General features: G+C 34.6%; 1 long non-coding RNA gene across 1 annotated transcript; it reads left to right on the plus strand.

The window, feature by feature from the left end:
* Positions 1-17,147: 17,147 nt before the first annotated feature.
* LOC124887354 lies at positions 17,148-20,427 on the plus strand. The gene is made up of 3 exons (XR_007044917.1): positions 17,148-17,198; positions 17,345-17,395; positions 20,146-20,427. It is a non-coding gene; the product is annotated as an uncharacterized LOC124887354 (long non-coding RNA).
* The last annotated feature ends 3,305 nt before the right edge of the window (positions 20,428-23,732 follow it).

Raw genomic sequence — 23,732 nt, forward strand, 5'->3', positions numbered from 1 at the left:
TCAGTAAGATGGCAGACGCAGCACGGGATTCGATCATTGGTGTCAAGATGATGAGATTAACGAATTTGAGATGAAATGCCTGATGATTTAATGAATTTGAGAGGAAATATGTGATGATTTGTTCACTTGTCCTAAAACTGCTCAGCCAGCTCAATCAGGTACCAAGCAATTAAAATTTTGAATGGCGGTTAACTGACTCAACTCTGAATTGCTTCATAAGACTAATAGAAGTTGAAAGAAGATATGGGATTTCAGCTATTAGAGTTTCGTTTATCAAAAATGGTTTTTGGGGAATTTCTTAAGGTTGGAATAATTATATATACAACCCATCCTTGGTTAGTGTGTGTAAGAGGATTCAAACTCGGAAAACGTTGAAGTTCTGAACACCGTTAGGGCGTTGAGCTATTACTCTAAGCAGTGACAAGAGTGTGCAAAATAAGTTATTTATCTTATTTAAACAACATTTGACATATATATAGAATGGAAAATTCTGACTAAGGGTGTTTGGCTGGCCATCCTTCAAACGAGATGGAAAAAAACTCTACAACTATGACGTATAGGGATATGTATAATAGTGGAGGATTATGGGACAAAAAATAAATCCACTTGGTTTTGGACTGGGTACAACCCAAGGTCATCATTCCCTTTGGATTTCAAAACCAAAAAATTATTGTGAAGGTTTACAAGAGGATCAAAAAATAAGAGATTGTATCAAGAATTATGTATAAAAGAATATGAGAACGTCCTCTGGCGTTGAAGGAATTTCATGTATAGTAGCTCCGCCCTTGATCAGAAATTACATCATATAGAAAAAGAAGATAGATCATAGAATTAAGAACAACTCATGAATTGTTTGATGTAGCCTTGGTATGTCAAATCATGCTCGTGACACGGAAACGTCGATTGTATCTAAAAGTCTAAAGGGAAGTGGTGAAAGCAGAGGAAAATACAAATTTTATGCTTGAAAGTATTCATGATAAAAATATTCCCTCCATCCTAATTTGTTAATAGAAATATCATTTATGCACGACTACAATTTCTTGATGGAAGAACACAACTGAAAATATAGTTAAATAAGTAAATTGATTACGAGGAGAAAGCAGAGCAATCTTTTCTTGTTTCGATGCCATAGCAGGTTCTATGAACTCCTCTCAATCGATTGGCGCACAAATATGAATTTATTGTTTCAACAGAATCCCAAAATTGCATCTTCTGATAGTGTTTAGTTTCTTCTGAACTGCTCACACTTCTTTTTTGTTTTTCCCTTTCTTTAATGCGTAAAATATGCTTTTTAAGTTAAGCCACAACACCAGCCTCAATATATATAGCCATATAGGGTACAAATTGATTATGAGAGAATTCATCTAACAAAAAAACGTTTACAATATGCTCCATAAAGCAAGGGTTTTACTTTTAGACCTTTATACCCTACTTCTGCGGTGTTTTACAAGAATTAATAATCAATTCTGCTACCGCAGGGAGATTAATCCATCAATTCCCGAAGAAATAATCTTTGAAATAGTTTCATGGCTTCCTGCTAAGTCGTTAATGCATTTCAAGTGTGATGCTAGATTCTGTAATTCTATTGCATCGGAATCAGATTTTGTGGATATCCATAGATGCCGTTCTATGACTCGTCCTGGTGGAACAAAATTCCTTCTGCATGGAATAGGAGTTTATTGCAGTGGCGAGGAAAGGAAATATGACAAAAACAATGTGTCCACTCTTCACATCGAGAGTTTTAATGAACTCTACCACCATTGTCGTTTTAATTGTGATAACTACATCAATGGAGTTATCTGTATGATTGCTAACCATAATGGACTTGCTATAGCTGCATTTGATGTTAAACCTGAAAAATTCAAAATTATTGCATTATGGAATGCGTCTCCATGGAAGTACAATTATGAGCTAATAGACGTGAAGGGTAAATTAGAGGTCGTAGATTATGCAGAAGGGGTAATTGGATACTTCGACTTGTGGATTTTAGAGCAGACTCAAAAAAGAGAATGTGGGGGATATATTATTCCCTTTCCATCAATATGGAAGGACATACAATATAGCATCAGACCATCCTTTGCATCCCATGATGGGGAGATTGTAGTTGTCATGAACTTAAGGTCAGGTGCTTTATGTTGCGTGTGTTATGATATCACAAGAAAGAGTTGGAGGGAACTAGAAATCAAGGGGCTTCCCAAGGAGCTCTCTATTGAAGGCATTTTTAGTTATGTTGAAAGTGTCATTCCCTTTGGGTAATTTTGAGTGCTTGTATGTCCTTTTTCTTGTTTTTGGATAACATTTAGCCTATCTGATCCTAGGATTGGTGTTAAAGTTTCCTAATAGAAGTATATTAGTTCTAGTTTATGGGACTCATTAATATTCCCAGCAGGCAATGTCACAAGCTCAAGAAATCGAGAATATTCTTTTTTTTTATTCCTTGTTCTGTTTTATTTTCAAATACCCCTGTTCTGGTTTATGGGACTCACTAATTCTCAGCCAACCACCATCGTGAAAAGAAGACGCTTTAGTATGTTTTCTATGCATTCTATGGTGTTTTATTAGTTGAAACAACATCTATTTTGTCTAATTGTAATATATGATAGAAAACATGGTATTTGTCTGGTAATGATTTTTCCAGGTCGCTCATTTCACCTAAAATTGGTGAATTTTCTAGTTTGACACATCTTTATATGTCAGGTTCAGGTTTTACAGGTCTAATCCCAGCAAAAATCTCTCGTCTTACTAAATTATACGCTCTTCATATATGGAACGATGATCCATATGCGCTTAGATTTGGACCTCATAATTTTGAATTGCTCCTTAAGAACTTGACCCAATTAAGAGAGCTCGAGCTTCGAGGCGTGAACATCTCTTCCACCATTCCTCTAAATTTTTCATCTTATTTAACAACTCTACTACTTTTGAACACACAGTTAATGACATATTGCCTGAAAGTGTTTTCCACCTTCCCAACTTAGAGTCTCTTATTTTATCATCCAACCCCCAGCTCACTGTTAGGTTTCCCTCGACCAAATGGAATAGCGGTGCATCACTAGTGAATTTATATCTCGATGGTGTGAATGCTACTGGCAACATACCTGAATCATTTAGCCATCTAACTTCATTGCTTGACTTGAAGATAAGTTCTTCCAATCTCCCAGGGCCCATTCCTCTATGGAATCTCACCAACATAGAGTATTTGGACCTTGGTAATAACCATCTTGAAGGACCAATTTCACAGTTCTTGAGATTTGAAAATATCTGGGAGTTGTCACTTGGAAATAACAAGCATATATGGCCAACTTGAGTGCTTATCCTTTAACATAAGTGGACTGCCAAACCTACAATCACTCAACTTATCATCAAACTACTTGAATGGGCTATACCTTCCTGGATATCCTCCCTCCCTTCACTGTTTGATTTAGACTTGAGCAATAACAGATTCAGCGGAAAACTTCCGGAGTTCAAGTCCAAAACATTGACAAGAATTGTTTTAAAACAAAATCAGCTTGAAGGTCCTATTCCAAAGTGTCACAGCCCAAATTTGGGATCGTGATGGCACCTATTCCATCCTCCGTGATAGGTAAGCCAAAAACTCAATTCCAAGAACAACGTATCAAACTCATAGAAGTGGAAGAAAATAAGAATATAACCAATCCTGAATAATCTCATAAGTAGATTAATGTACTAGTAAAATCAATTCATAGATGATTCCAGGTCTGGAAGTCACTAATACAAGCCACTAAAATATAGAACCAAACAGAAAGTTCAAGTCTTTCAAAATGTGAAAAATGCATAAGAATAAGGCTGAAGGAGATTTCAGTAGTCTCTAAAGTCAGTAGCAGCTACCTCGAATCTCTGAGGATGCTAGCAAAGAAGGACCCACAGGGATCAATATCCAAAGTTCGTCGGATCTGTACCTACACGTAGGGTGTAGAAAAAGCAAGAGTGAGTATTAAACCACGTGTACTCAGCAAGCATCATCGACAAACCCTAATTCAAAGTGGTGAAGAGTGACACCACATAAATCATCTAAACACAAACACACAATCTGCGCTCAGGAAGACCACCTTAATCTAATTGAATAGTCAAGTGTAACAGTCATAAGGATATCATACCACAATCCAAGAATTTCTCAATCAAGTGAAATAAATAACACATATACAATAAGTACAAGGTCAACAAATATACTTTAACCAATCTGAACTAAATGAATCAATGCAATGCAATACAATGCAAATATATATACTGTGCAGGCGTGCACTCCGATCCCAATAAATATATTGTGCAGGCGTGCACTCCGATCCCAATATGTATATTGTGCAGCGTGCACTCCACTCCCAATAAATATATTGTGCAGGCGTGCACTTCGATCCCAATAAATATACTGTGCAGGCGTGCACTCCGCTCCCAATAAATATACTATGCAAGTGTGCACTCCGATCCCAATAAATACATATAATATTGTGGAGGCGCATATGAAATGCAATGCATGATGTGCAGGCGTGCAACTCCTATCCCAAAATAATAATAAAGTCAAGAAAAGCACTTCATATCTCAAGTCAAATCAGACATCCATTTCAAAGTCAACTAAATTTATCAAGTGAGAGTATCATCATTAACTAGGTTTTTCAATAATTAACATAATAAATCAGTCCATCAAACTAGCAAATAGGGAAAAATAGTTTAAACATACAATTAACTGATTTTATCTCCTCAAACAATATTGGTACCCGCATAGATGCTCATCACAATCACCTATATGGGACTCCCAATTCCCATTACTCCTATTACACATAACTAACAAATATTCAAATAAGCACGTTAAAAAGGAGTTAGGAAAGTCTCAACTTGCCTCAAGAGAATCCCAAACGTCAATTAACAAATTTGCCTTTCCGAAAAGTTTCCGAACGATCCAAATCTGTTTAAATATGTAATTTATATTTGAGTACGAATCTAAAGACATTCATCTATAAGTTCTTAGTCTAAAAGTCCTAAACCTAAACCTCAATTTCACTAATTCCAAATTATGGAGCAGATTACGAAAACTAAATAAATTTATAGAAAACCGTAACCTGGGGTCCGTATAACAGTATGACATTTACCAACTTTCTTTTAGGATGCCAATGATTGGCTCATAATTAGCCAAACATTATTAATATTTTTCTTCTTGCAACCTAAATGAAAACAAGAACGTTGGCAGCAACATACATTACACCAAACCTTATTAATATCTAAGTAACCCAAATCTTGTCTATAATGGAGTATTGTTGAGTCCATCACCAAAATTCACCAGAGTTTGAGAGAAAAATACATTAACGAACAAATTAAAAGCAAACTGAAACTTTATGTCCTGCTTAGTAAATTTAAGAGGGTATAGATGTACTTGTATCGGATAAACATAAATACTCTTCCTGCACAAACTATGTTAACTTCATCTACTTATCCAAATTCCTTGTGCGTGCTCACATAATGAACCGATTCGACCAACACTAAAAAGGAAAGATCTCATAAATTTTTCTTTTCTTCTTTTAACAACATTCAACGCATTTTTTTTCAAACAAATTACCAGTGACATCAAAGATTCCTATCCCATTCCATAAATAACCATACTACTGTATACGTATATATTAAATACCACCTAACTTGACTCTTCGAAAACTCTCAGCAATGGCGAAAACTGCCACTGTTGTAACCCTCTTTCCCTCAACTTCTGATGTTATTATTATTATAATGTAAATATCGTAATTTATTCCCACTTAAAATTAATGTTGTACATAGGTATCAAGAGTTAAGAAAATATCACTTTAACTCATTACTATAAAATAATGTCAAAAACATTATTAGGTGGGTTAAAACAGGACAATTTATAAAATAAATTTGCAGGATCATTACATCATCCATCACTAAAACAAACCTTCATCCTCGAACGTAAAGAGAAAGAACTGAACTATCAAAAAGATGTGGATATCTACTCCGGATGTCGGGCTCAACCTCCCAAGTGGATTCAGCAATAGGACGATGCCTCCACTGCACCTTCATAGAGGCTATCTCCTTGGATTTTAACTTTCTAACCTGCCTATCCAAGATAGCTATAGGCTCCTCCTCAAATGTCAGATTTTGATCTAGACTCACTGAGTCCCTCTGAATCACATGTGAATCATCCGGATGGTATCTCTTCAACATAGAAACATGCAAAACTGGATGTACGACCGAAAGACCCGGTGGCAAAGCAACTTATAAGCAACTGAACCAACATGCTGAAGAATCTCAAAAGGGCCAATAAACCTCGGACTAGGCTTTCCTTTCTTTCCAAACCTCATCACACCCTTCATGGGTGATACCTTCAACAAAAACCGCTCGCCCTGCATGAACTCTAAGTCACGGACTCTCTTGTTAGCATAACTCTTCTGTCTACTCTGAGCCACCAAAAGGCCGATCCTAGATCAATCTCACTTGGTCCATGGAATCTCTCAACAAATCAGTACCCCAAGGTCTAACCTCAAAAGAATCAAACCATCCAACAGGGGACCTACACTTCCTGCCATACAAAGCCTCGAATGGAGCCATCTGAATACTAGAGTGGTAGCTATTATTATAGGAAAACTCCACTAAGGGGAAAAATTGATCCCAATGACCCCCAAAATCCATCACACAAGCCCGCAAAATATCATCCAACACCTAAATAGTCCACTCTGACTGGCCACCTGTTTGGGGATAGAATGTTGTACTCATATCCAACTGAGTTTCGAACTCCCGCTGCAAAGTACGCCAATAGTTTGAAGTAAACTGAGTACCTCTATCCAAAATAATAGAAATAGTCACGTCATGCAATCAAACTGTCACGAATGTAAATCTTAGCTAATTTCTCTGCATTATAACTCATTTTCATAGGCATAAAATGGGCTGATTTGGTCAATCTGTCCACAATCATCCAAACCAAATCAAACTTTCCCAAGGTTTGAGGCAACCCAACTACAAAATCCATAGTGATACGCTCCTCCTTCTACTCGAGAATAGTCATCCTCTAAAGCAAACCACCTGGTCTCCTGTGCTTATATTTCACCTGCTGGCAATCAAACACTTAGCCACAAACTCTACAATATCTTTCTTCATCCCACACCACTAGTAATGTTGATTAAGGTCATGATATATCTTCACCACACCTAGATGAATGGAATTACGGGAACAATAGGCCTCCTCCATAATAGATCTAGTCAAATAACCCAATCTAGGAACAGAAATCCTCCCCTTAATCCTCAAAACACCCTCTGGTCCAAAATCGCCTCTTTAGCCTCACCACACATCACCTTATCCCTGATAATACACAACTTTTCATCCTCAAACTGACAATCTTAGATTTGCTCTATTAACAAGGACCTCACCTCCACATATGCCAAAACTATACCTGACTCAGAAATATCAAGATACACAAAGCTGTTAGCCAACCGTTGAACCTCCCTGGCTAATGGTCGCTCTTCCACACTCAACAAGGCCAGACTACCCATACTAACTGCCTTCCTGCTCAAGGCATACACCACTACATTGGCCTTGCCCGGATAATACAGGATAGTTATATCATAATCTTTCAACAACTCCATCCATTTATGTTGCCTCAAATTCAACTCATTTTGCTTGAAGATATACTGAAGGCTACGATGATCAGTGTATACTTCACAATGAACTCCATACAAATAGTGTTGCCACAACTTCAATACAAACACAGTCGCTAGTAACTCTAAATCATGAGTGGATAATTCCTCTCATGTAGCTTCAACTACATCAAAGCATATGCTATCACCTTATTTCTTTGTATCAACACACCACCTTATTTCTCTGTATCAACACACCAGCCAAGCTAATGCCGAAAGCATAAAAAATACAGTGAAACCCTCACCTTGAATAGGTAGGGTCAAGATAGAAGCTGAAGTCTATAAAGTCTTGAGCTTTTGAAAGCTCTCCTTGCACTTATCTAACTACTGAAAAACCATATTCTTCTAAGTCAATTGATTCATAGGAGCTACAATAGAAGAGAAACCCTACACAAATCACATAAAATAGCCTTCCAACCTAATAAAACTTAAAATATCTGAAGATGAAGTAGGTCATGACCAATTCCTAACTGCCCAACCTTGGTCGGATCGACCATAATACCATCCTTGGACACCACGTATCCTAAGAATGCCATAGAACTAAGCCAAAATTCACAATTTGAAAACTTGGCATATAACTTCTCGTCCCTCAATCTCTAAAGTACAATCCTCAAATATTTTACATGATCTGCCTAGCTCTTAGAATACACCAAAATATCATCAATGAACACAATCACAAAAGTATTAAGATAAGGCCGAAATACCCTGTTCATCAACTCCATAAATGTTGTCGGGGCACTAGTCAACACAAAGGTAATAACTAAGAACTCATAGTGGTCATATCTAGTCTGAAAAGCAGTCTTAGGAATGTCTGAAGCTCAAATCTTCAACTGATCATACCCCGATGTCAATTCAATCTTCAAAAATACAGAAACACCCTGAAACTGATCAAACACGTCATCAATATACGGTAGAGGATACTTATTCTTGATTATCACTTTGTTCAACTACCGATAATTAATGCATATTCTCATAGACACATCTTTATTCTTCATAAATAACACTGGAGCACCCCAAGGTGATACACTTGGTCAAATAAACCCCTTGCTTAATAAGTAATGAAGCTGATCTTTTAATTTTTCAGCTCAGCTGGTGCCATCCTATAAGGGGAAATAGAAATGGGCTTTGCGCCCTGCTTCAGATCAATATCGAAATCAATATCTCTATCAGGAGGAACACTTGGAAGATCAGTAAAAAATATATCTATGAACTCTCTAACTACCTCCACTGACTCTAAAGAAGGTGCCTCTGTACCAGTATCACGAACATAAGCCAAATATAGAAGACAACCCTTTTTAACTAACCGTTGAGCCTGAATAAATGAAATTACCTTCTTAGGATACGAACTCCGAATACTGCTCCACTCTAATCTAGGGCGATCGGGCATGGCTAAAGTAACTATCTTGACATGACAGTCTAAGATAGCATGATAAGGAGGAATCCAATCCATTCCTAAAATTACATCAAAGTCAACCATATCCAGGATGATCAAATCTACCCAGGTATCACCCCCAAAATAGAAACAATGCAGGATCGGTATACCCGATCCTCCACTAAGGAATCACCTACTAGAGTAGAAACACAAATGGGAATAGCCATAGGCTCATAACTCATATCAAAGCTGGAAGCGAAGTATGTAGATACATAGTAGAAAGTAGAACCAGGATCAAATAATATTGAAGCAGGTCGATGACAAACAGAGATGATACATATAATGACTACATCAGATGACTCTGACTCAGGCTCCCCTAGAAAGGCATAACAATGAGCTTTGTGATCTGTCAGCTGAGTCATTCCTCTACCACCTCCCTTACCAGCTAGTGGTACACCTCTACCTCCTTGAGATCCTCCTTTATCCCTAAATAGGATGTTGTTGCTCTAATAGGGGCTTGATAACTCTGTTGTGGACACCTCTACCTGTATGCTGGATAATCTCTCTGAAGATGATCCTGACTACCATACTCATAACAAGACTTAGGAGCCACTAACTATCGAGAAGGACCTGAATATCCGGTATGGCCACCAAGGGCTAAAAATCATTGATATAAACATTGTGAAGCCTGTCCCAAACCAAAAGAACTCTGACCTGAATATCCACCCTCTGCTATCTGCATCACTACCTGAACTGGCCTACATGCTGAGGGCAAAAATCTCTTCTGACAGAACTCCTACCTCTAGATGAGGTGCCACTGAATTGACCTGAAGTACGAGACCTCTTGTCCCTTAAATCCCCATACTCGTCATGATGCATCAACTCAAACTCCTTAGCCGATTTCACCACCCTCTAAAGAGAAGCCCCAGATTGGGCTACAGCAAACACGACCTCTTTGATCCTAAGTGTCAAACCCCTCATAAACCTCCTAATCATCTTGACCTCATCTGGCAAGATCACCATAGCATAATGGTCTAAGGCATAAAATAGTGTCTCATACTCAGCCATAGAAATGCCCACCTACATCAATTATCGAACTGGTACCTACGCTCCTCTCTCAAGCTACGAGGAACAAATCTATCAAGAAAGGCCTGTGCAAATATAGCCTAAGTCATCAGTGGAGAACCTACTGGCCTGGTGTCAAAATAAGAGCGCCACCACTACTTGACAGGACCATGCATCTGTAAGGCAGTATAAGTAACCTTATGGGAGTCAGCCAATTCCACACTCTGAAATCTCTTGTGGCAACTAACTATAAACTCGTAGGCATCCTTACAGATCACCCTAAAACTGTGGTGGGTTCATCTTCCTAAACCTCTCAAATCGCTGTTACTCCTCATCAGATATAACTGTCATACCTCTACTGGTATCTCCAACTCCTGGTAATGGCATACCATAGTACCTCGGTGCTAACTGAACCACTTGACCCTAATAGATCAGAATAGGTTGTTGATCTAGAGTCTGTGCCCCCACCTTAACATGTGAACCCTGCGGAGTACCAAGTGATCCGTCTTCCTAAACTATAGTCTCCAAAACACCCAATATTTTTATCCAAGGTATTTTGATGATGCGATGCAACAACAAACCCTAGTGGTGCCTGACTTGGGCCCATATTATCAGCTAGAACCTGAACGTTATCAGTACCTTCTTCGAACTCAACCTGGAGAGTAGATCCTCGAGCTCCCTCTCTACCATGACCTCTGCCCCTACCACATCTCCTACCCCATCTAGGTACTCCCCTCAAGCAATCAGCTTAGGGCTGGTGGAGGCTTCTGACCACGATCCCGAGGTGCACGAGTCCTTACCATCTGTGAGAGAATAAGCTAAGAATTTTAGTATTTAAAGTCAAAAGATCAATATTGAACGATAAGAGAGAGAATAAAATGAATATTTTCTAAAGTCCTATAGCCTCTCGAAGATAAGTAACTAGACATAGCTTGTATGTGTAAAACTAATGAACCTGGGGCTTTAATACCCTCTATCACAGCCAAAATTTGGGGCCATGATGGCACCTATTCCATCCTCCATAGTAGCTAAGCCAAAAACTCAATTCCAAGAACAACGTCTCAAACTCATAGAAGTGAAAGAAAATAAGAATATAACCAATCCTGAATAATCTCATAAGTAGATTAATGTACTAGTAAAATCAATTCATAGATAATCCCAGGTCTGAAATTCACTAATACAAGACACTAAAATATAGAACCAAAAAAAAGTTTGAGTCTTTCAAAATGCGAAAAATGCATAAGAATAAGGCTGAAAGAGATTTCAGTAGTCTCTAAATCTAGTAGAAGCTACCTCGAATCTCCGATGATGCTAGCAAAGAAAGACTCACAAAAATCAATATCCAGAGGTCGTTGGATCTGTACCTGCACGTAGGGTGCATAAAAAGCAAGAGTAAGTACGAAACCACGTGTACTCAGCAAGCATCATCGACCGACCCTAATTCAAAGTGGTGACGAGTGACACTACATAAATCATCTAAACACAAACACACAAACCGCTCAGGAAGACCACCTTAATCTAACTGAATAGTCAAGTGTAACAGTCATAAGGATATCATACCACAATCTACGAATTTCTCAATCCAGTAAAATAAATAACACATATATAATAAGTACAAGGTCAACAAATATACTTTAACCAATCTGAACCAAATGAATCAATGCAATGTGATGCAATGCAATGTAAATACATATACTGTGCAGGTGTGCACTCCAATCCCAATAAATATATTGTGTAGGCGTGCACTCCGATCCTAATATGTATATTATACAGGCATGCACTCCGCTCCTAATAAATATACTGTGAACGCATGCACTCTGATCCCAATAAATATACTATGCAGGCGTGCACTCGGTTCTCGATAAATATACTGTGCAAGTGTGCACTCCGATTCCAATAAGTATATATAATATTGTGCAAGCATGCACTCGATCCTAATAAATATACATAATATTGTGCAGGCATGCACTCCGATCCCATATGAAATGTAATGCATGACGTGCAGGCGTGCACTCCGATCCCATATGAAATGCAATGCATGACGTGCAGGCTTGCAACTTCGATCCCAAAACAATAATAAAGTCAAGCAAAACACTTCATATCTCAAGTCAAATCAGACATCCATTTCAAAATCAACTCAATTTATTAAGTGAGAGTATCACCATTAACTAGTTTTTTCATTAATTATCATAATAAATCAGCCCATCATGATAGCAAATAAGAAAAATAGTTTAAATAGATAATTAACTTATTTTATCCCCTCAAACAACACTGGTACCCGCATAGATGCTCGTCACAATCACATATACGGAATCCCCCAATTTGCCCTTTCGAAAAGTCTCTGAACGATCCAAATCTGTTTAAATATATAATTTAAATAAGAGTACGAATCTAAAGACACTCATCTATAAGTTCTTACTCTAAAAGTACCCAAGCCTAAGCCAAAGAATCCTCTTGATCTCTTGCCTCCAAGTCTGATGATTCTGGATGGTTGGAATAGGCTTTACTCCAACACCAAGACCAACTTCCGTGAGGTTGCCGTTAAAGGTATTACTCCCACGGTTTCAATTTGTTTTACTTTCCCTCTTAGCTTGTTTAAAAAATGTCCCACTTCCATTTTGGCAACTCTTTAATCCTAATAGGAGGAAGCATCACAGGTATGCTCCTTGTTTGTATCCAATGTGAAGAATTGAAATCCATTGTCAAGAAGCTATGTGATTGTTTCAGAATTAGCTTAATCGATTCTCCTGGTTAATGGCTGCCCTGAATTATTATGCTTTATGTTAAAATGTGTTACTTCTGATTCAATAAATTTAAAACAATTGGCTTTTTTGATATCCTTGCAATTAGCATAGTACATTGGTGAAATATTGATTTGGTTTGTTAACGTATTGCATTTGGTGTTCTTGCATACGTTTAGTAGTTCCCGGTACCTGGTTGATAGGATAGCTGCATTGAGTGTAGTTGTTGTGATTTTGGGAAGTTTATGCAAATTGTGATTGTTCTTAGGCAAAGACTATTCTTCTCATCCCCAATTCTCTCCAAGTCCTCTCAATATTAATCAAACTCTTCTCTGTCTGTTGAGTATTACGTTGAGTAAATTACAGCATTCAATTTAGTGTTGGTTACTGGTAACGTTGTTTCCATGTTACCCAGAGGTGATGGGTTCAAGCCTTGTCTCTGGCAGAAATGCATGATAAAGTTACGTACAATATACTCTTGTGGTGGAGCCCTTCCCCGGACCCTGTGCATAGCGGGAGCTTTGTGCACCGGGCCGCCCTTTTTTAAAAAAAAAAAAAAAAACCTAGTGTTTGTTACATTGGAGCTTTCATTGCTCGTACTCCATGGCTGACGGGTTCTCAAGTTTTCTGGCCATAAGTCGCTCCAATTGAATTGGTTTGCTTCCGCAGGGATTCCAACCCAAACGTATGGGTTTTTCAGGTAGAGCGGCATTTTACCTTTTATGGCTTTTCTAAAGATATCTGCTTGTCTCTTCCTTACATTTACTTCAATGGAGAAGCCCCTGAATGGTTTAATAGGTTGTATCACAATTTCACAGCAAAATTGGCTTACCATTACAACAAACAAATTGGATTGTCTTCTGTTACTAATCTACTGTTAAAAATAATGAGAAGTCCTGTTGTATGTGCCGTGTCTGCTTTCTCCCTAAAGTCTGCTGACGCTCAAGTACATTTGGATGTGACTGCATCTTTGGAAGATAGGTACGAAACAGAAAAGGTCCCGGAATAAGAGATTGCGTCTGACTTGGATGATGGAAACTCAAACCCTTCAGACAATTCCGAGGCCTCTCTTGAGATGTTAGAACCTCCAATTGATATGGAGAAGGATTATTTGGAGCACACGGATAACTAATTTGGAGCACACGGATAACTACCTTTAATTTGGTCATTTGGAACCTCTGCTCATACCTATTGGAACCGCTGTTGAAGATGCTTTTGCAATGGGTGCAGTGACTGATTCAGGAGGCACGAATAGCACCTGTTCAATGAATTTCCTCAGAGGAATGAACTGATTTACCTTCGCTCGACACTCCTACATAACCGCTGTCAACTCCCTTTATTGTGGTGTGCCTGTTCGGAAAATTGATTTGGTGGCATCTAAAGCATGCCTGGTGACAAATTTTCATGAAGCCCATGATAATGAAGGATCTATATCTTTGATAAACTATATTTTGAGAATGAAGATGATGTTTCAAAGAGTGAATTACATTTTGACAATGTGAGAATTGATGTTAAAAGTGAAAAAATTAACTGAGCGAATAAGACATGCTGATTGTCTCATTACATTCGATCTCGGTGCGAATCTGTTCATTGTTAAGTTGGGTGGAACTGTGATGGCTAATTGTACATGGGATCCGGGAATCAGTTTCAAAACTATGCACTTAACTGATTGTCCTAAGATCATCAGGGAACATCTGGATATGCATGCTTTAGATATATGTGTGCTCACTCTTCTTGTTTCAGTAAGTTGTTGGCCGCTACTATTTTGGAATGTTGATTCTAGCCTTGCTTCTTCTGTCAACAATCAGCATAATAATGATACTCACTTCGTCATGAGCAACTGCTGGCCCTTTGGATCTTTGTGTCTATTTAATATGTGGAGGTTCAAGAATTTGGCTATCCTGTTCTCTAATAACTGCACGTTTTCAGTTGCGATGAATTCTGCTAATCTTAGCTTACTTCCATTGTCGCACATCCAATGGCTTAGACACTAAGATCATATTAATTCCTCATCAAATGTTCATGGCCAACTTTGTTTCTGGTTTTGGTTTAGGAGCTACCATGACTCCTGTCTCTACATCCTCTCTTGTTTCAACTCAGCAAGTTTTCTCTGTAGGTTTAAGAGAGCAAAATTGCACTTCATATTCAATAAGTTGTTATGTTGTTCACCATAGGAAGGACCATTTTTTATATTGGACTTTTTATACCTGGAAAAATCTGAATTTGGAATGGAAAACCAAAAGAATTAGAAAAAAAAAGTAACCAGAAGCGAAAATGTGAAATTGGGGGAAGCGATGGCAGTGAAGATGACTAATTAGGCTATAATTAGCTATTAAAGGTAAAAATACTATATAGGGTATTAACTGATTTAAAGAAGTTTATTTGTGTAGTTGTTCCAAAATTAGTAATCTATATATATATAAAAGCAAGACAAGAAGTCACGTGGCGAGTTATTGAGAAGCCACGTGGCAAATTTTAGGACAAAGATTAATAGTATTGTAATAAAATTTTTAAATTAAAATATATTAATTATTTGAATTTGAAAATGTATTATTCTTTTAAAAATGAGTCGGAGGTCTATCGGAAACAACCTCTCTATTTCTTCGGAGGTAGCGGTATGGACTGCGTACATTTTACCCTTCCCTAGACCCCACTCTATGGAAATACGAGTGGAAATACGCTGGGTCTGTTGTTGTTGTTGTTATTCTTTTAAAAATTTAAAAAGTCATTAGCTTAGAAGTAGAAAAGTTTGATTAAAGAATCCTAAATAAACTCTTACTGTTTCAAAAAAAAAAAAAAATCCTTTTATATACTACAAAATATATTTGAATACATTTAATTTAATAAATAATAATAATAATAATAATAAATAATAGAACGCAGTAAATTTGCTACCAAAAAAAAGTGAGTAGTAATAATATTAGTGTTGTGGTGATAATAATAATAATAATAACAATAATAATAATAATAATAATAATAATAATAATAATAATAATAATAATAATAACAACAGAAATTCAAATAGTAAAATAATTAAAATATTTAATGATAAATTTAATAAAATTGATACACTATTAATATAAATTAAATGATAAAAGATTAAAAAAATATTTAGTTTGAATTTTTTAATAGCTTTAAATTGAAACTATAAAAGGATAAAGGATATTTTTAGAGATATAAATTATTTAAATTAGTCTTTAAATAAAGATAAACTTTGTAGAATTGGAGTTAAATTTTTAAATTTTGAATTTCAAATGAAAGTTACATATTCTTTTAAATATCGAAAACAAACTTTATACTAGATAAAGTTGAATTTGAACTAACTAAAAGATAAATTTGAATTTAAAGATAAAAAATGTTTAAATTTAAATATATTAGACTTTTGAATCATTCTCTTAAAATTAGAAATTCATAGTTAAGGAGTCCGAATAGATATTTACTATTTCAAACTTATCTCTTTTAAAATTTAAATGTTATATAATATTTTTAGTAATAATAATTAGTAGTAGTGGTAGATATTCGTACGTTTTATAGATTTAATAATTAATAATAATAACTAGTAGTAGACATAGATATTATGTATAATAATATTATTAAATAATAAGTAGTAGTAGTGATAGATATTAGTACGTGTATAGTATGTAGTATGTATGATAATAATAATAATAATAATAATAATAATAATAATAATAATAATAATCAGATATTTCCACTAATTATGGAACAAATTCTCTGCATCAAAAATAAGTTTTGAAAGCCTATTTTTATGGAATTACATTCCCACAAAATAAGACTAAGAGATAATTGTAAATACAAATTCAAATAAAGACATGTTTTTTTTAATTTTTATCTTTAATTATTCAATTTTTTAACCTAAGATTTCACCTTCATGGGTTTTTAAATAATAATCTTTGGCCTATTCAAATATCGTTTACAAAAACAAATTACCAAACCTACTAAATAATAATAATAATAATAATAATAATAATAATAATAATAATAAGTCACTTGTCATTATAATAATAATAATAATAATAATAATAATAATAATAATAATATTTTGTTTACATAATAATAGAAATAAAGAACACGTACTCCTACTTTCTATCAACTAAAATAATATTTTAACCAGATGTAAATTTTGAATTTAAACTGATTATAACTTCCTTTAGAGTTTTAGCATTATATCAACTCTCAATGTTTATCCTAATTTAATTTAAATTTAAATTTAAGATAATGTTATTTCAATTTCTTATCATTATCTTAATATTGTAGTACAAAAGCTATACCATTATAAATACATACACTGATGTATTTCAAATTTAACCTCACGAAAAAGCACACCATCTTATATCAATCAAAAACTAGGTCTACTAAAATCGATAGTCTTCATTAGCATTTTTGTTATGTTATCTATAATTGATCATTAGTTATTATTCCTCTCTTTATTTACTGAATTTTTCATATTTTTTACTTTTTTTTTTTATTTTTTACATTTTCACCTTTTTATGTAGATGAATGGCGGTGGTATTATGCATTAATCTGCTTTTCTAGCTTGGATTCAAGTAAGCAATATTTTTTTTTTTTTTTATGATTTTGTACATTTGATTCTTAATAAAAACAAATACAAAGCGATAAATTTGTATTAATTATCTTTATCAATTTTTTTCTAATTTTAATTCTATTGACGTTATTTTCATATGACTTTAATGCAGTTATTTGTTCTTTAATACTTATTTTTCACAAGAAATTTTTTATTTTACTCATGAATTTAACTTTAAAAAAAATTTCATTGAATTTTTTTGCAGTACGATCGCACCAAGAATAATAATTATACTTCTTAGTTGAATCTGAGAATATAAGACACTTCTTTTTAAATTATTATTTTATTATTTGTTTTATACTAAAAGAGAACTTTTTTCGCTTAACTAACAAGTTACTGAGAAGTCACGTGACAATTTTAGAACACAATTTGATAGTTGTAATAACAATTTTGAATTAACAAATTAAAAATATTTAAATTTAAAAACGCATTATCTTTTATTAAAAAAAATAAATCAGCTTAAAAATAGAATTTCATAATTGAAGAGTTCTGAATAAACTTTACTCTTTGATAAGTTTATCTATTTTAAAATTTAAATATTATAAATTATATCTAAAAATAATTTATTTAAAAATTAAAATTAAAAATAAATAATAATAATAATAATAATAATAATAATAATAAAAGAAATAATAGTAGATAATAGTAATATATGTAGCATACGTGTTTAGTAATGATTAAACAAATAGTAGTAGTAGCAGCAGCGTAGTATTATTAATAATGATAATGATAATGATAATGATAATAATAATATTAATAATAATATTTCCATTAAATAGTAATCAGTCAACACACTTCTCGAACCAACAATTAGTTTTGAAGCTAATTTTGTGGAACAATATTTCCACAAAATAAGGCTAACATATAATTGTAAATACAAATTCAAATAAAATCATGGTTTTTAATTTGTTTTTTGTAATTTCCAGTTTAACCTAGGATTTCACCTTTATGATTTTTTAAATAATCTTTGGCCTATTTAAATATCGTTTTGAAAAAATTATTACCAAACCTACGAATCAATAAATTATTAATAACAAAAATAATAAGTCACTTGACATTATTATTAAATTAACTATCATTGTAATTTTTTTGATTTTAAGGTATAATGATTTAGTTAATTTACATTGCCATTTAAAATTGGATTTAAAAATAAATAAAGAAATTATGTTTTAGTTATCCTGTTTTAGATGAATTTCGGGTAAAATTTATTTATAGGATATGCACAACTTTAGTTTTCTTAAAGAAAAGGCATAAATAAAAGTATAATGTTAAATTTTTTTTTTGTTATGGTCAAATTTTCAAACTTGGAATTTAAAAGATAAGTTATAGATTCTTCTAGAATTCGAATTGAAAATAAATTTCATTCTAGATAATGCCAAATTTAAATTAACTCTTTCCTATATACAAAGGACTCCTAATTAAAGGATATTAGATATTAGAATTTAAAAATATTAAATTTTTAGAAGAATTAAAAAGAATTATTAGTTTAAAGCTTGGAACCCATAATTGAAGAGTCCTAAATAAATTTTAACTATTTTTTGATAATAATAATAATAATAATAATAATAATAATAATAATAATTATTATTATTATTATTATTATTATTATTATTATTATTATTATTATTTTGGCTTCTTCTATTTAATAAAATATATTATGCTTATGCCTAATCCTACTTTCTAGCAACTAGTACACAAAATTTTCTCTCCCTTTTATTTTAGTGTTAAAATTTAAAATTTATAGTTATCCAATTAAAATTCTAATCAATTTTTGAATTTAAAATTAATGATAACTTCCTTTTATGGCTAAGCACGTTTTGCCTTTTTTTGTCTGTTATATAGACGTAGGGAGGGGGAAGTAGAATTTTTTTATTTTTATTTATTTTTAAATTAAGGGTGGGGTGGGGGTGGGGGATGGGGATGGGGATGGATATGGTTATAGACACGGAGGTGGGGATAGGAGTGGAAAGTGGGTGGAGTGTAGATTTTTTTTTTTCCATATTTAATTGAGAAATAAAATGAAAGCGAATTTTTTTTTAAAGGTGGTATGATTTAACATATTTGAACACGATATTCCATAATGAAGAGATTTAAAAAATTATTTTAATATTATCCGCGCATCGCGCGGGTACGTATACTAGTGTATAAGTAATAAGTAAGTAAAGCTTTTTAAAGAAAAAGAAATTAAGACTTACGACTAATTTTCCCTTAAACTTGTCCTAATAGAAAACGTTTGTTTTATCTTTAAAAGAGAGGGCTACAATATTTAATCACTTCAGCCGCCAGCCAGCTTTGAGCAATCAACAATGGAGAATTCTAGGGGAATCCTGAAGAAATAATCTTTGAAATATTCTCATTGCTTCCTGTCAAGACGTTAATGCGTTTCAAGTGCGTTAACAAATTCTGTAATTCTCTGGTATCGAAATCAGATTTTTTGGGTATCCATAGATATAGATCTATGGCCCGTCTTGGTGGACCAAAGTTGATAGCGGAGAAGGGTAAATTAGCAGTCATAGATTATGAAATATGGCTAAGTGGATATATGAACTTGTTGATTTTAGAGGAGACTCCAAGAAAAGAATGGCAAAGATATTCACGTTCCTTGCAACACTATAAAGCCTAAACTTGTATCATCCTTCATGGCCCGTGATGGGGAGATTGTATCTGTCTTCAACTTAAAATCCACTGATTGTTTGTGTTATGATGTCACAGGAAAGACTTGGAGGTACATTAAAATTCAAGGGACTTCCTGAGGAGAGCTGCATCAAAGGCATTTATAGTTATGTCGAGAATCACATTCCCTTTAGGTAATTTTGTTCAAACTGGAAAGCATTTTGAGGGCTTATATGTTTGTTTTGTAGAATTTGGATAACATTTAGCCTATAAGATCCTGGCATTAGTGTTGAAGTCTCCAAATAGAAGTATATTAAAGATGTTGACACGTGCAAATTTCTATTAAAATTGCTATGGCATGAGTGAAATAATTTCCAAGAACCTTAATTGACCAAAGACCTGTAAGTCCTCATCCGAGGTTACAATTATGTAGACGTCTCGTTCCTTTTGAATAGTTTTGCAATATTTTGTTTTTCTTGACAAATATCTTAATTAAAGAAAAACCCCATGAATAAATCGCTGATTAAGCAAAGCGTAATGCACAACCTCATAGCGCAGAATAGACTCAGGTCTTGAATTGACGTATTGGACTTTGGCATTGGTTTGTTCTTACTTGCTCGCTACAGAAATACCCATGCCAACTGAGAGTAGTACATCTAAATCAAGCGTTTTCCAGCTGTCTTATTTTGCAATTCCTACTTCCAGCACTAATAATAAGCCAAGCAACAAGTCCAATTTCAATCATTTGCACTCCAATTTCAATAGACGAACCCAAAACAGAAATGTAGTTCCTGTTCTTGCACGAGGCAACATACTTGATGAGGAGATAGTATTCATCAACTGAAGGATGCAACTCGCTTCTATAAAGTCTAATTTGGACTTACATCAGAACTTGGAGCACTTGTAGTAGTTCAAATGACTGAATCTGAAGATGAGGCCTACATGGTATGTTCAAACTCATTGATCCGTTCATTTACAAAGTACAAAGTTCTTTCGACTACACATCATGTTTGAGAGGGATACATAAAACATTGGGTTTTCACTTTAGGCATAGACAAATCATGGAGAGAGATTCAAAGCATTCCCCCTCCTATTTTCTGCAAGGCCCGAGTTTACAGCAACAGAGTTATCTAGAAGTTTGTTTTCCTTGATGAACTTTCTGTAGCTGCATTTGATGTTAAAACTGAAAATTTCAAATGTACTGCATTGTGGAATAATGCATCGTCTCACTAGTTGTATTACGAGCTAATAGAGGTGAAGGGTCAACTAGCAGTCATTGATATTGAAACATGGCCAAGTGAATATATCCATTTCCAGGTTTTAGAACAAACCGAGAAAGAAAAAGAATGGGAGAATCATACCATTCATGTTCCTTCAATGTGGAAGGACATTGTCACGACCCGAGCCGAGGCCTTGTCCACGACGAGCATCCCAAACCATGAAGGCGCGAGCGCCCTTCACTATCTGGCAATCACGCACACATTCATATACTATAAAAGAAAAATGTGGAAGTACACATCAATACGGAATCATGGTCAATATTATAATTCAGTTGAACAAGTTGGACCAAAATCCATAAATCTCTAACAACATCTAACATCAGCCTGTGAAATCTCTAATACATCGAAGCCGACATCTTGTCTAGAACTGGGACAAGGCCCCCAGTCAGACCGTAAAGCCAAAGAAATAACAAAGTTTAATGACCAGGCCTTCCGGAATGGAGAAGGCTCACCAACTGCAACTTCTGACACACAAGTCTACTGTTGGATGGGACCCCGGGACTGTGTCATATAGGGAGTCAATACAAATGTACTGGTATATGAAACAACCCAAAATAGCATGCATTTATACAAAAATAGGTGAGAGCATTTCACAATAACAGTGAACATTAGATAAGTAAAAATATATGGGCATATTTAATAAATTTCAAATCAATTCTTGACAACCGTGACTTACTCTTTGTTATTCTTTTGAGCTAATCGGTACACCCTACAATTCTGTAATTCCATAGGCTATGTGAAATCCGTTCTTGACTTGGCGGCCAAGCCCCCATTCCAAGTAGCTACCAGGATTGGAGCTGGTGATACCCCCATGTGAGCACACCGCAGGAATCCCCCCATGTGAGATGTCCTAATGATTTTATTATCCTTCCATGTAGGATACAATGTCATAAGTCCCGCATTGGCAACTACGGTTTCCAGCGATGAGCCCTTACACTCAAACACCTTCTTCGGGTGACAAACTAGCTCTCTTAAGCCCACTTTTAGTTCTTTAAAACATACTTCATACTATCAAAACATTCAACACGTATCTTGGTAAGGGAATATAAATACCGGGTATCATCATAACCTGACTTGCAAGTCAATCAAATCACATCAAATCATATCTGCAACCCTTTTCACTTATTATCGTATTAATGACCACCCATAGCTTTTAAACATCAAGTGAGGAGAGTCATGCAGTAGGTTTTCATTTAAATTCACATAAAAACACTCTTCTTTCGATAATACAATCATAAGGTGATCATGTTATGTTTACATTGTTCAAAACCCATAGGAATTGTTAATTTTGACACGATAAACGTTTTTCATTTAAAAACCCCCTCTCAACATGTCACAAATCATATCATTCCATGATCATTAGTAAAGGATTCACTCACTAGTTTTCTTTAAGAAAATTCATGCATTTAAACAATTCACGATACTTGAAATCAAAGATATCATAAAGGAGAGGGAGTTTAGTTATTCATGCTCTCAATCAACTTTACAAAATATACGAAATCATATATATACATGGTTATAGTTCAATTTCCATGAAAAGTGGTTTAGGACAACATATATTTTCATCAAAACAATCCCATGATGCATACTTTTTGAAAGCAATATCGAACACTTCATTATGAAACATAATTGGGGATCTTTAATCTTGATAAAACATTTAAACTTACGCCCATGGTTTTTAGAGTAGTCCCACATGCCTTAAGTTCCTTGATTTGAAGAATAGAACCCTATTCTTGAAACTTTTCTTGAGAAATCTTGAATTGAAAGGCTTGAATTCTTGATCTTTGAGAAGAAGAATTGAATCTTGTTCTTGGGAGGTGGTTAGGGCTTTTCTTTGAGAGAAATATTGAATAATAGTGTGTATTATACTTTTGGGGGCTAAAATTAAGTGTTATGGGTGGATTTGGGTGAGAAAAAGTGACCAAAGTGCCCCTAGACCTTTTAGGAACTGAAATAGAGTGTGAAATAGTTCCGTAACACGGTAGCCATCGCGTCGCGTTGCTAACACAAAAAATGTCATAACTTTTCGCTCGAGTATTGAATTAAGACAAAATTGGTATCATTGGAAAAGTAATTCAATTATCTACAATTTGGTGGGTCTTGATCTGCAAAATTCTACGTATGTCAAAAGTTATATACGTTCAAAGTTAACTTTTGTAGAATCGAATACCAAACTTTGGGCGATTCGAATGCTCTTAGCTCAACTTTGCTCTAAGTAATTTCGATGAATATTTTACACCTCATAATCACTTAACACACTAGGATAAAGATCATGACACATGAATTTAAATATGAGTCATGGGATTAGAGTTTACATACATAGGAACGACGGTCCAATTTCTAGCTCGAAAATGCAAAGCGTTACATTATCTCCCCCTTGGGATCATTCGTCCCGAAATGATGGGT

The sequence above is a fragment of the Capsicum annuum genome, chromosome 1 (genome assembly GCF_002878395.1).
Source record: "Capsicum annuum cultivar UCD-10X-F1 chromosome 1, UCD10Xv1.1, whole genome shotgun sequence".
Lineage (NCBI taxonomy): Eukaryota > Viridiplantae > Streptophyta > Magnoliopsida > Solanales > Solanaceae > Capsicum > Capsicum annuum.